We start from the raw sequence: 12,133 nt of genomic DNA, 5'->3' as shown, positions 1-12,133 counted from the left end.
CAATCAGGTCGGATCGAGTCATAAACGGGTCGGATCATAAACAGATCGGATCAAAAAATCATCAACCCAAATCCGATCTGTTTATTAAATGGATTAAAAATTCAAACATGAATCCGATCTTTTTATTAAATAGATAATTCGATCTGATCCATTTAATCTATTTATTAAATAGGTCAAATTAGATTAAATGGATTAAACAGATTAAACGGGTTAAACATATTAAACTAGTTGAGTTAAATGGGTCAGAAACAGATTAAACAGATCGGGTTAAATAGATCAGAAATAGGTTAAACATGTTAAATGGGTTATCATACTCAACCTGACCTGAATATTAAACGGGTTAAACGGATCAAATATATAAAATTCAAATCCGATCCACTTATTAAACGGGTTAAACAGGTTGACCCACTTATGATCCAAACCTGTTTAGCCTAAATCCAAACCTGTTTATGGCAGGTCGAACACGGGTCGGGTTGGCAGGTTGGGTCATATTTTGTGAGTCCTAGATACCAGTCTGATCCAGGAGAAAACCATTGAAAAGTCGTAAAGATCATTCTTAAGTATTTGAGAAATACTAAGGACCAGTGGCTTGTGTATGGTGAAACTGACTTGAAACTTATGTGGTTCATTGACTCCAACTTTCAGTCAGACCATGACGATAGTAAGTGTGTGTCGGATTATATTTTTATCTTAAATGATGGAGCGATCTGCTAAAAAAGTTTTAAGCAGTATACTATGGCAGACTCTGTTTACGAAGCGGAGTATATCACGGCATCCGATGCTGTGAAGGAAGCTATATGGTTATGAAAGTTTATTGGTGAGCTCAGAGTGACACCCTTCATTAATGGCCCTGTCTTATTATATTGTGACAATATTGGAGCCATTGCTCAAGCCATGGAGTCGAGATCCCATCAGTGTACTAAATATATTCTGCACCGCTTCACCTTATTCGGAAGATCATGGATCGAAGTGATGTCGACCTTCAGAAGATCGATGGAAGGAAGAACCTGACCGACCCATTTACTAAAGCTCTCGAAATCAAGAAGTTCGATGATCATAAATCGAAGATGGATATACGATACTGTATCGATTGACTTTAGTCTAAGTGAGAGTTGTTGAAAAATATGTCCCAAAGTCAACCGTTAGACGATTATGCTCATCTTATAAATTGTATATAAATTTTTATTAATAAAAATTATTTGATATTTTTATTACAAATTGACCATCTTGGAACTCCTGTATTGTAATCAAGTCTTTAGGACTATTATTAATTGACAAAAGAAGATTTATCGTTAAGTTCTTAAAAATATTCACGACCAAACGATACGCTATTACTAAAATGATAGCGATATCAAGTGTAGATCGTTGTGTGCCATATGAGTTGGTTGTCCTCTTAATCAAGAAGTGTAGAGACACTATTATGGCATGCAGATAAAATGTAGGAGTACATTTGCATCGAATGTGATCATATACCGAGAACTCTGCTGTCAAGAGTAGCTCGTGAAGGATATGGGTATAAGTATCTCTCTGATCTGAGACCATCATGATAACTTATAAGCAACTCACTATATTTTAATACCGGATCATCCAAGTTTCTAACTTAGTGACGGAAGGATATTGGGTGCAATCAAGTACTTATCAAGTCGATATGTGAGTCAAGATGGAATTGATCCCTCGGAATTGGTTGGAGATATGCATTAGTGTATTTCAATTTAACAAAATCTTGATCAGGATAATCTATAAGATAGATTTGAAAGGTTGAAATATAATGTGATCGACTTAATTAAGATTGAAAGTTAAATCCTGGATCACCTTGAGTATTTGGGTCAAAGGGATGAATTATACGGTAACCATACGTCAATAGATTCTAGAAGGTTGCTTTACAATACTTCGACCTATCCGATCGTCGGGTCATCATTGCTAGATGGTTACATTGATTGGTATAAAAAATTATTTCTATGCTATCGATTTAGGTTTGGACCTATGGAGTCACATGCATTAAAAAGATTTGGTCAGATCTGATAGCTGAAGAGTTTAATTGGATTGTGACTCTGGTGAAGAATCCTACTTGGACTAAGACTCTGTGAGAGAATCCCACTGAAACTGAGACTCTATCATTTATAGAGAATTAATTAGTAATTAAATTATTAATTGACTCTATTTGATTGAGTAAAGAGCTTTGGAATAAGTCTAACTGAATTAGATTCAGTTCGACTCAGACTGGGATTGATATGATCAAACCCGATTATAAGAAATTTTTGATCCTGATTCGATCAAGATTTGGACTCAATTAATTTCTAATTGGATTAAAAATTTGATGAGATATTTAGATTCTTAATTAGATTTGGTTCATTTCTATCAGTATTTTTAATCCAAATTTGATTTGGATTAGAATTGAATTTAGAAATGAAGAGTCTAAGTCAAATTAGGACTCTATCCTTATCTTTTGCGCCACATCTGGATCCATGTTAATTTCTCCATGCCTAATTGGATTTGGATTATGATTTTTGAGATCATGAGAGAGGATCCAATAAGAGTGGTCAGCAATAGCTGATGAGTCATAATATTATCTCTTGTCTAATTCGAATGCGATCCAGATTAGAGATAAGATGCAGACTAAGAAAAAAATTTTTTCGTATATAATATATTATTGATGCTATATTATTTTTTTCTTACTTTTCTTGAAGAATTCTTTGGCATGTGAGACTTTAGATTTTTTCTCCACATTCTAATGATTTTTCTAGAATTTTTTGGGATGCCAAAAGGAGATTATGGCATTGATTCATGGCACCCTTCCTTGAAAAGCCCTAATTCCTAGTCTATAAAAAGGGTTCCCCTCTCTTGGACATCCCATAATCAATTTTCTTGTCAATTTTTTTTTTCAGAGCCTCCTCTCGTCCTCCTCCAGATCTCCTATCACTTTGGAGTGTCCAAGGTGCTTGTAGAAGAAAAAAAGATCAGCTGTCGAAGTTGTTCGCAGACTAGCATCTCCGAGCCTCTGATTTGCGCCAGTCTTCACGTGAATTTTTTTATAAAGACCAGATGACTTCATATGACTACGAGCAAGCTGAGAAACACCTTCTCCAACTATTGGATCAGAAAAGATCAAGATCAAAATTTATTTGATAACGATTTCTAACCTGTTTTAATTCTTATGATAGATCTAATAGTTAGATCTAGAATTTCAGCATCGATGAGATCGATGTGATTTTTATTTTCAGATCTAAAGCATATATTTTTCATATCAAATATTCTGATGTGATGATCTAAGATTAAATCTTATATATATAATTAGAATTAACTTATTTAATCTATTATTTTTACTGTATAAAATTTTAAAATTACATGTACTGCACTACCGTATATTTTCTTCACCATCATCATTGTCAAAACAAAATTTAAAAAAAATATCAAAAAAATGAGACAATCAATTGCAAGCTTAAACTGAGCTGCACTACTTAGCATTTTGCAATTTAATTGTATAAAGTAAATAATAAATATTTATAAGTATAAGAAAAATATTAGAAGGTGGTTCAGGACATATGAAGTTAAAGTCATTGGAGCATCGCGGCTACAAGATACAAAAATTAATTACATAGTTAAATCTTATCTTCCAACCATGCTCAATCTTAAGACAGCCCATCATCATTGTCAAAATAAAATAAAAAAATAATATAAAAATTAATATAGATAAAAAATAGGTACATAACATAAGTTCAAAGTCAATAAGGAATTAAAACCATGGAGGAAAATGATGCTACCAATAAATTAACAACATAGAAGCAAATATATTTAAATAAAATGTCACAATAGCCCTCACATGAGAAAAGAGGGCTTGAAAAACTAAAACATAACTTAGTATAAAACTTATTAAAGAATAAAAATAGGTAAATAATATAATAGTTCAAAAGCAAGAAGGAACGAACACCGTGCAAGAAGAGGATAGCACAAAAAAAATAAATAAATTAACAACTTTCTAAAAAAATTAAGAAGTGAACATAGGGTAACATTCACAGGCCATATTGATAGACATAAGGCAGCATTTACTCGTAACAAAATACCAACACAAGTAAGAAGTTTCAAGGCTATACCAAAGGTAGGAGCAGCATAATAGAAGGGTCATCGGAATGGAGCAAAACGAGAAAAGGACAGAGACAGCAAGGGATGCAGCAACGCATACTGTAGGAGCCAGTAGGAGGGCTACCAACCGTACGCAGGATATAGAAAGAGATCTATTTATAGAGAAATCGAGAGAGTGTGAGGCGAGTGCAGCAGTGATCGACGGTCATAGAATCCAAATCGATCAAAGAAGGACCCTCGAGCAGCAGAGGGAATGGAGGGAAGGAGGTCTGCACATGATTTCAGGCTACCAAGAAGGTGAGAGGGTCCAAGCAATGACTGTGGCATGAAAACGACGAGATAAAAAGAAGAGGATAGATAGGGTTTCACCCCCTCCCACTCTCCCTTCTTTACTTTTTTCATAATGACACAAATATCCCTGTGGGGGCTAGGAATAAACGAATCTAGAATTACTAATTCCATGATCCACCATGGAATTGGTATTCTAGGAATAGGATGATTGACCAAAATTACTAAATCTGGGTGGCCCACCATCAATTTTTGCGATGTTTGGGGTAATAAGGTGGAATACGCCCTTATTCCACCCAGAATTATGTAACCAAACAAGGCCTAAGGCATTAGGTAGCATAGGTATTTTAGAAAAACTAGTTTATGAACCCATGCGATATATGGGATGTCAAAGTCAACTTTTTCTTATCGATCGGAGTCAACACTTTCTCAACTGAATCAGTCATATATATTATCAAATATCTGTACTACAGCAATATAAATCTTTCTTAATATTCTAGCAATAAATAGAAGAAAATTTTAAGAAATAGAACTCAAAAAATTTCTTCTAATAATAATACATAAATAGTCATTAGTTTGGATATACATTACTTTTAATTTGTAAATATGATAGTCTATAAATATATTAAAAGAGACCTACACCATCTTCGTGGGCATGGACATGCAATCAAGTGCGGCTAATAGAATAGTGATGTTCAAATCTTAAAATTTGTAAATAAAACCGCAAGCGCACGGTGTGCAAAGGAGCACGACCAGCGAGTACGGGTCGATCCCACAGAGACTTGGTTTTAAAAATGATTTTCAAATCTATGCTCAAGCGAGCTTTAACAAAAATCGAAAGTCGAAAGTTGTTTGCTAAAGACAATAAGACTAAGGATCTAGGGTTTTTGAATCCACTAGATCTAGATTAGGGAATTCTACCTAGAATTTTTCTTATTGATCCTAACGACTACTCCTCTTGTCTTTCCCAAGCATAGATTATGAAGGGACTAAGGCCCAACGATAACCCATCAAGATTCTTTACAGGGGAGTAGTAACTAGGATCCCTTAGGGTTTTCTCCTCCTATGCACTGAATCAAGCATGAACTATGAAGGGACTCTGACCCAACTGTAGTTCATCAAAAATTCTTGGCAAAAGAGGAAGAAAAAGAAACCCTAAGAAAAAGAAAGAACCCTATGTAAAATCCCTACTCATGATCTAGCTTCATCGCAAACCCTAGAAGGGATGCTTAGCTAGACATGATCTAAATCTACTTACAAAATTTAAATACAGAAAAATAAACTACCCTAATTTCATAAAATTAAACTGCATAATTTAAACTAACCTAATTGCATAAAATTAAATTGCATAAATTAAACTATCCTAATTGCAAGAAAAATAAATTGCATAATGTAAATAGATGAAATTGCATAAAAATAAGATTTTATATATAAAAAAAAATTTATTACAAAAACCTCAAAGCTCGAGGCTTGAAAAGAGAGCTAAAAACCCCACTATCTAGGGTTACAAGCTTGATCGGAAGGAAGAATACATAAAACAAGGGCCTTTGGGGGCTTTTTATAGGCATTTGGGGGTTATAAGGTTTTCAAAACTTTCGATGTGGGACTAAGAGGTTTTAGAGAGTTGTTAGGGGGGTTTATGGTGCGCCGATGGATCCATGGTCTATGCGCCTGTTGCTGTGGACCAGGCGGCTAATCAGATCACCAAATCAGTTGATTTTTGATCAATTTTGATCTGATTTTACTCGGGTTTGACCCAATTGAGTCTTCTTTCTTCATTCTTCAATTCCTGGGTCAATTTAACTCCGTTTTGCATAAAATTTGCGCCGTTGGAATCCTCTTTCCTTGTTCTTTCTATTGATGATCTCTTCTTCTGCAAAATATAATAACAAGTATCAATTTCTTAATAAAGTTAGATAATTTAGATATTAATTGATACTTTTTATGTCAATTTGTGACATAAATCACACCCCCCAACTTAATCATTGCTAGTCCCTTAGCAATGTACCAAAATAAGATCATAATTCAAAAAGATCCTTCCTTTACAAATTAATTTAAGATCAAAATTCAAGAAGTTTTCTAGTATTACTAAGTAATGAGCTTCGAATTAGAATCGGTAGTCGGTCTACTTAGAAGCTTTCTTAGAGTACACTTAAAGTTTTATAGCACTTGTGTGAGTGATAACTAACTTAGTATTTCAGTATTAACTTGTACAGGTCAATTATATCATTTTTCATAACTTAGTTCGATTAATTTTCTATACACCCCAGATTAAATAAAGAACTAAGGTAGCTTTCACACTGTTTTTTTTTTTTTTTTTTTTTTTTTTTTTTTTGCTGAGCATCCTGGCCTTCCCACCACCGTTTGACGCGAATCTCAACACTTGACTTAGGTGAAGAGACCCGGTTACTAGGCTTAGGGCAATCCACATTTACTCTGTGTTTTGCATTTTATTTCAGGCAGGTAGCTCTTTCCTTAAATTCAAATTTCTTCAATTGGGGTGTAGAGAAAATTATCTAATTTAAATAATACTCAAATCCTTAATTGACCTTACAATTAACACCTACTTTACCTTGTTAGTGTGCATGTGCAATTGGAAGTGCTAATAGTCTTTAAATGACCTAAGCCACCAAGAGTCTAACCAGCTAATCTTCTCCGTGACTCACTACATTAGCAAATACTTTCTAACTTACTCTTATTTCTTTTATAGATTAATTTATTTCATATATATATATATATATATATATTTATTATTTTTTTATTTTTTTTTACATAATATATTAAATGCAAGAAATAACTCATAGTGGAAGGAAAAGGAAATGATAACACCTGATTTTGTTCAAGCTCTCCCCTCAACTTGACCGACATTGTCCCCAATGGAGTTTATCTAATTTATTTGTCCTAAGCAAACTGAAAACAAAGAAAGCATTAGAAATTAAATAAGCTGGGTTGCCTCCCAGAAGCGCTAAGTTTTATGTCTTCAGCCAGACCAAACCTCGAAGCAACTTAATCAGAATAAGTTGGTTCATAAAGAACCATGGCATCTTCAACAGTCTTGACAGGTAATTCCAAGAATGGTTTTAATCGTTGACCATTAACTTTAAAGATAACACCATTACTTGGGTTTTCAATCTCAACAGCTCCGTGTGAAAAAACTTCCTTTACTAAAAATGGTCCTGTCCATCTAGACCTAAGCTTTCCTGGAAACAGATGTAATCTAGAGTTATATAAGAGCACCTTTTGTCCGATATTGAAAGTTTTTCTTATAATTGATTGATCATGAAATGCTTTGGTTCGTTCCTTGTATATCCTTGCATTTTCATAGGTTTCATTTCTAAGTTCTTCTAATTCATTCAATTGAAGCTTCCTATGGTTTCCAGCATCGTTCAAATTTGTATTTAGTTGTTTGATGGCCCACATGGCTTTGTGTTCTATCTCAATAGGCAAGTGACATGGTTTACCAAACACAATCCTATAAGGAGACATTCCTAGATTGGTCTTGAAAGCGGTTCGGTATGCCCAAAGTGCATCAATTAATTTTAAAAACCAATCCTTTCTATTGGCATTAACAGTTTTTTCCAGGATCTGTTTGATTTGTCGGTTTGACACTTCAACTTGCCCACTAGTTTGAGGATGATATGGTGTGGCCAATTTGTGGGTGACATTATACTTTTTCATCAATGTTGCAAAAGGTCGGTTACAAAAATGGGTTCCCCGATCACTAATGATTGCCCTAGGAATACCGAAACGGGAGAGAATATTTTCTTTAAGAAACTTAATGACCATTTTGCTATCGGGTGTTCTACATGCAATTGCTTCTACCCATTTTGAAACATAATCAACTGCTACTAGAATATATTCATTTCCAAAGGAATTTGGAAATGGTCCCATGAAATCGATCCCCCAAACATCAAAAACTTCAACTACCAAGATTGGGTTGAGTGGCATCATGTGTCGCTTGGTGATTCGGCCCATTTTCTGACATTGAGCACAATTTTTACAATATTCGTGAGCATCCTTAAACAAATTGGGCCAATAAAAACCACATTGGAGAACCTTAGCAGCAGTTTTCTTAGACGCGAAGTGACCCCCACATGCTTGATCATGACAAAAAGATAAAATATTAATGACTTCGTTATCTGGGATACACCTTCTAATAATTTGATCAGGACATTGTTTAAAAAGATAAGGATCATCCCAAATAAAATACTTCACTTGGGCAAAGAATTTATATTTATCCTGCTTAGTCCAATGAGAAGGTATCTTGCCTATGGCTAAATAATTTACAATATCAGCAAACCAAGGTTCAGTAGACAAAGACATGAGTTGCTCATCTGGGAAAGATTCATTGATGGGTGGTTCACTAGATGGTGCAACTGAAATTCGGGACAAATGATCTGCTACAACATTCTCAGTGCCTTTCTTGTCCCTAATTTCTAGGTCAAATTCTTGAAGGAGCAAAATCCATCTGATTAAACGTGCCTTGGCATCCTTCTTTGCTAGGAGATGTCTAATGGCTGAGTGATCGGTGTAAACAATGGTGTGGGTCCCAACCAAATAAGATCTAAATTTCTCTAAAGCAAAGACAACGGCAAGGAACTCCTTCTCAGTTGTGGTGTAGTTAAGCTGCGCATCATTTAAGGTTTTACTTGCATAATATATCACTCTAGGCAGCTTATTTATTCGTTGACCTAAGATTGCGCCCACAACATGATCGGACGCATCACACATTAATTCAAATGGTTCAGACCAGACAGGAGGATGAATGATTGGAGCTGATACAAGTGCATTTTTTAGAAATTCAAAGGATTCCAAGCACTCATGAGTAAATTCAAATTTAGTATCCTTTGCCAAAAGATTAGTCAGTGGACGTGCTACTTTGCTAAAGTTGGCAATAAACCTTCTATAGAATCCAGCATGACCTAAAAATGAACGTATTTCTTTCACAGATTTAGGTGGTGGAAGACTTGCAATTAGATCTATTTTGGCCTTGTCCACTTCAATCCCCTTTTTAGAAATGACATGGCCAAGAACTATTCCCTGTTTGACCATAAACTGACATTTTTCCCAGTTGAGAACTAGGTGCTTCTCCTTACATCGTTCTAGAACTAATTGCAGGTGATTCAGACATTCGGAGAAGGTTAGACCAAAAACAGAAAAGTCATCCATAAAAATTTCTAGAAATCGTTCTATCATATCTGAAAATATGCTGATCATGCATCTCTGAAAGGTTGTCGGTGCATTACATAGTCCAAAGGGCATTCGTCTATAGGCAAAAGTACCAAATGGACAGGTGAATGTAGTCTTTTCTTGATCTTCAGCGGCTATGGGGATCTGGTTGTAATCGGAGTATCCATCGAGAAAACAGTAAAACTCTTGTCCGGCTAGTCTTTCCAACATTTGATCAATAAATGGCAAAGAAAAGTGATCTTTCCTTGTCGCAGCATTCAACTTTCTATAGTCTATACAGACCCTCCATCCCGTTTGGGTCCTAGTTGGGATAAGTTCGTTTGCATCATTTTGGACCACTGTTACCCCAGATTTCTTGGGTACTACTTGAACTGGGCTTACCCAAGAGCTATCAGAAATAGGATAAATTATTCCACTATCTAGGAGTTTCAGAATCTCCTTTTTAACTACATCCTTCATAACTGGATTAAGCCTTCTTTGGGCTTCTCTTGTTGGTTTAGCCTCTTCCTCTAAGTATATTCTATGTTGAACTATAGAAGGGCTTATTCCTTTGATATCTGCTATGGTCCAACCTATTGCCTCTTGATTTGCTTTTAGAACTGACAATAACTCCTCCTCTTGCTTGGGATCTAGGTCTGATGCAATAATTACAGGCAAAGTTTCTTTGGGTCCTAGATATGCATACTTGAGATGTTCTGGGAGGGGCTTCAGTTCTAAAATGGGTGCTTCCTCTATCGATGGTTTAGGTGATGAGTTCACCATCTCAATGATTGGTTCAGTAGGAAGTGTCGATTCCTGATTAATCTGATTTTCTTTAAGTATTTCATTGACATCCTCAGACTCATGGATTAACCAGGGGTTAGACTCTAGGTCGACTTCATCATCACTAATGTCAATGGATTCATAAATACCATCTTGGACTACATTGACATCAGCATGAGAAGAGGATTCCTGTTCTAAGTTAAAAACATTAAGCTCAATGGTCATATTCCTAAAGGATAACTTCATTAGACCATTTCGACAATTGATTTCAGCATTGGCCGTAGCTAAGAATGGTCTTCCTAAAATGACAGGTATATGTCCTTTAGGATTCGCAACTGGCTCAGTCTCTAAAACAATAAAATCTACAGGAAAAATGAAATTTTCAACCTTTATCAGAACATCCTCGACCATTCCCTTAGGGATCCTGAGAGATCTATCGGCTAACTGTAATGTGATCCCAGTAGGTTGAAGTTTTTCTAATCCTAGTTGTTCATACACCGAATATGGAAGGATATTCACACTAGCTCCTAGATCTAGCAAGGCCTTTTTTATATTGGTTTCTCCAATAACACAAGAAATTGTTGGAGCTCCAGGGTCCTTATATTTAATTGGCACATGGCTAGATAGGTATGAACTGACACTTGCAGCCAAAAATGCTTTCTTTGGTACATTAGTGGTCCTTTTCCTAGTGCAGAGATCTTTTAAAAATTTGGCATAAGTTGGAACCTGATGGATTATATCTAAAAGAGGAATATTAACTTGGACTTGTTTAAATACCTCTAAAATTTTGTCTAAATGTTCAGATTTATTGGATTTCAGTCTGTTTGGAAAAGGAGCTCTAGGACTTTTAAGTACTGGACTAGGTGAATTTTCAGTTTCTGATGCTTGAGGTTGAAAGGTAGTAGTTTTAGAAGGTGACTCGGCAGATGAGTCATCTATATCATCAAGTGCAACTACCTTATTGTCTATTTGTTTTCCTGATCTTAAGGTATGAATGGCATTTATACCATTAACTTGGTTTCCTTGTTGGGGTCGTGGACCATTTTGGTTCCTAGGATTTGGCTCATGTTGGCTAGGTAACCTACCATGTTCTCGTTCACTAATGGTCGAAGCCAGCTGACTTACTTGCATTTTCAGACGGGCTATAGCTTGGGTGTTATTATTTATGAGTTGACCCGTAGTTTGCATAAAGCTGGTATGTGTTTTCATCATGGCTTCTAGGCTTTTCTCTAAAGAGGTAATTTTCTTGTCATTATCATGGAAGCCTGGCGGGTTGTTCATTACTGGGTTGGACCTTAGATTTTGCTGATTGAAATTTGGATTGCCTACATTAGGATTCTGGGACCATGAGAAATTCGGGTGATTCCTCCAACCTGGGTTATATGTGGGTGCATAAGGATTGTTCAATGGTCCTTGATAGGTGGCATTCACCTGTGCACACTCATTCGAGTAGGAACATTCTTCTAAGACATGGTCTGGTGCATTGCACCCTTTACACATGGGTGCAGATATTTGATTTACATTGGCTGGTCTCTGTAATTCTAAGGCTTCCAATCTACGTGTTAAGGTTGCAATCTTGGCCTCTGATGCTAGGGTTGGTTGAATTTGATGCATTCCTCCTCTTGAAGGTGTAGCTTTATCAGGTTCCCTAGTTGTTTCCCACTGTAAATTTTTCTCGGCTAGGTCTTCTAAGAATTGCCAAGCTTCAGTAGTTTCTTTGTCCATAAATTGACCTTGGCACATGGACTCTAGCATGGTTCTTGAGTTTGAATCTAACCCCTCATAGATGATCTGGCATAGTCTCCAAGTTTCT

Source organism: Elaeis guineensis, chromosome 10 (genome assembly GCF_000442705.2).
Source record: "Elaeis guineensis isolate ETL-2024a chromosome 10, EG11, whole genome shotgun sequence".
Taxonomy (NCBI): domain Eukaryota; kingdom Viridiplantae; phylum Streptophyta; class Magnoliopsida; order Arecales; family Arecaceae; genus Elaeis; species Elaeis guineensis.
The sequence above is the reverse complement of the archived record's forward strand: the minus strand, read 5'-3'. Positions refer to the sequence as shown.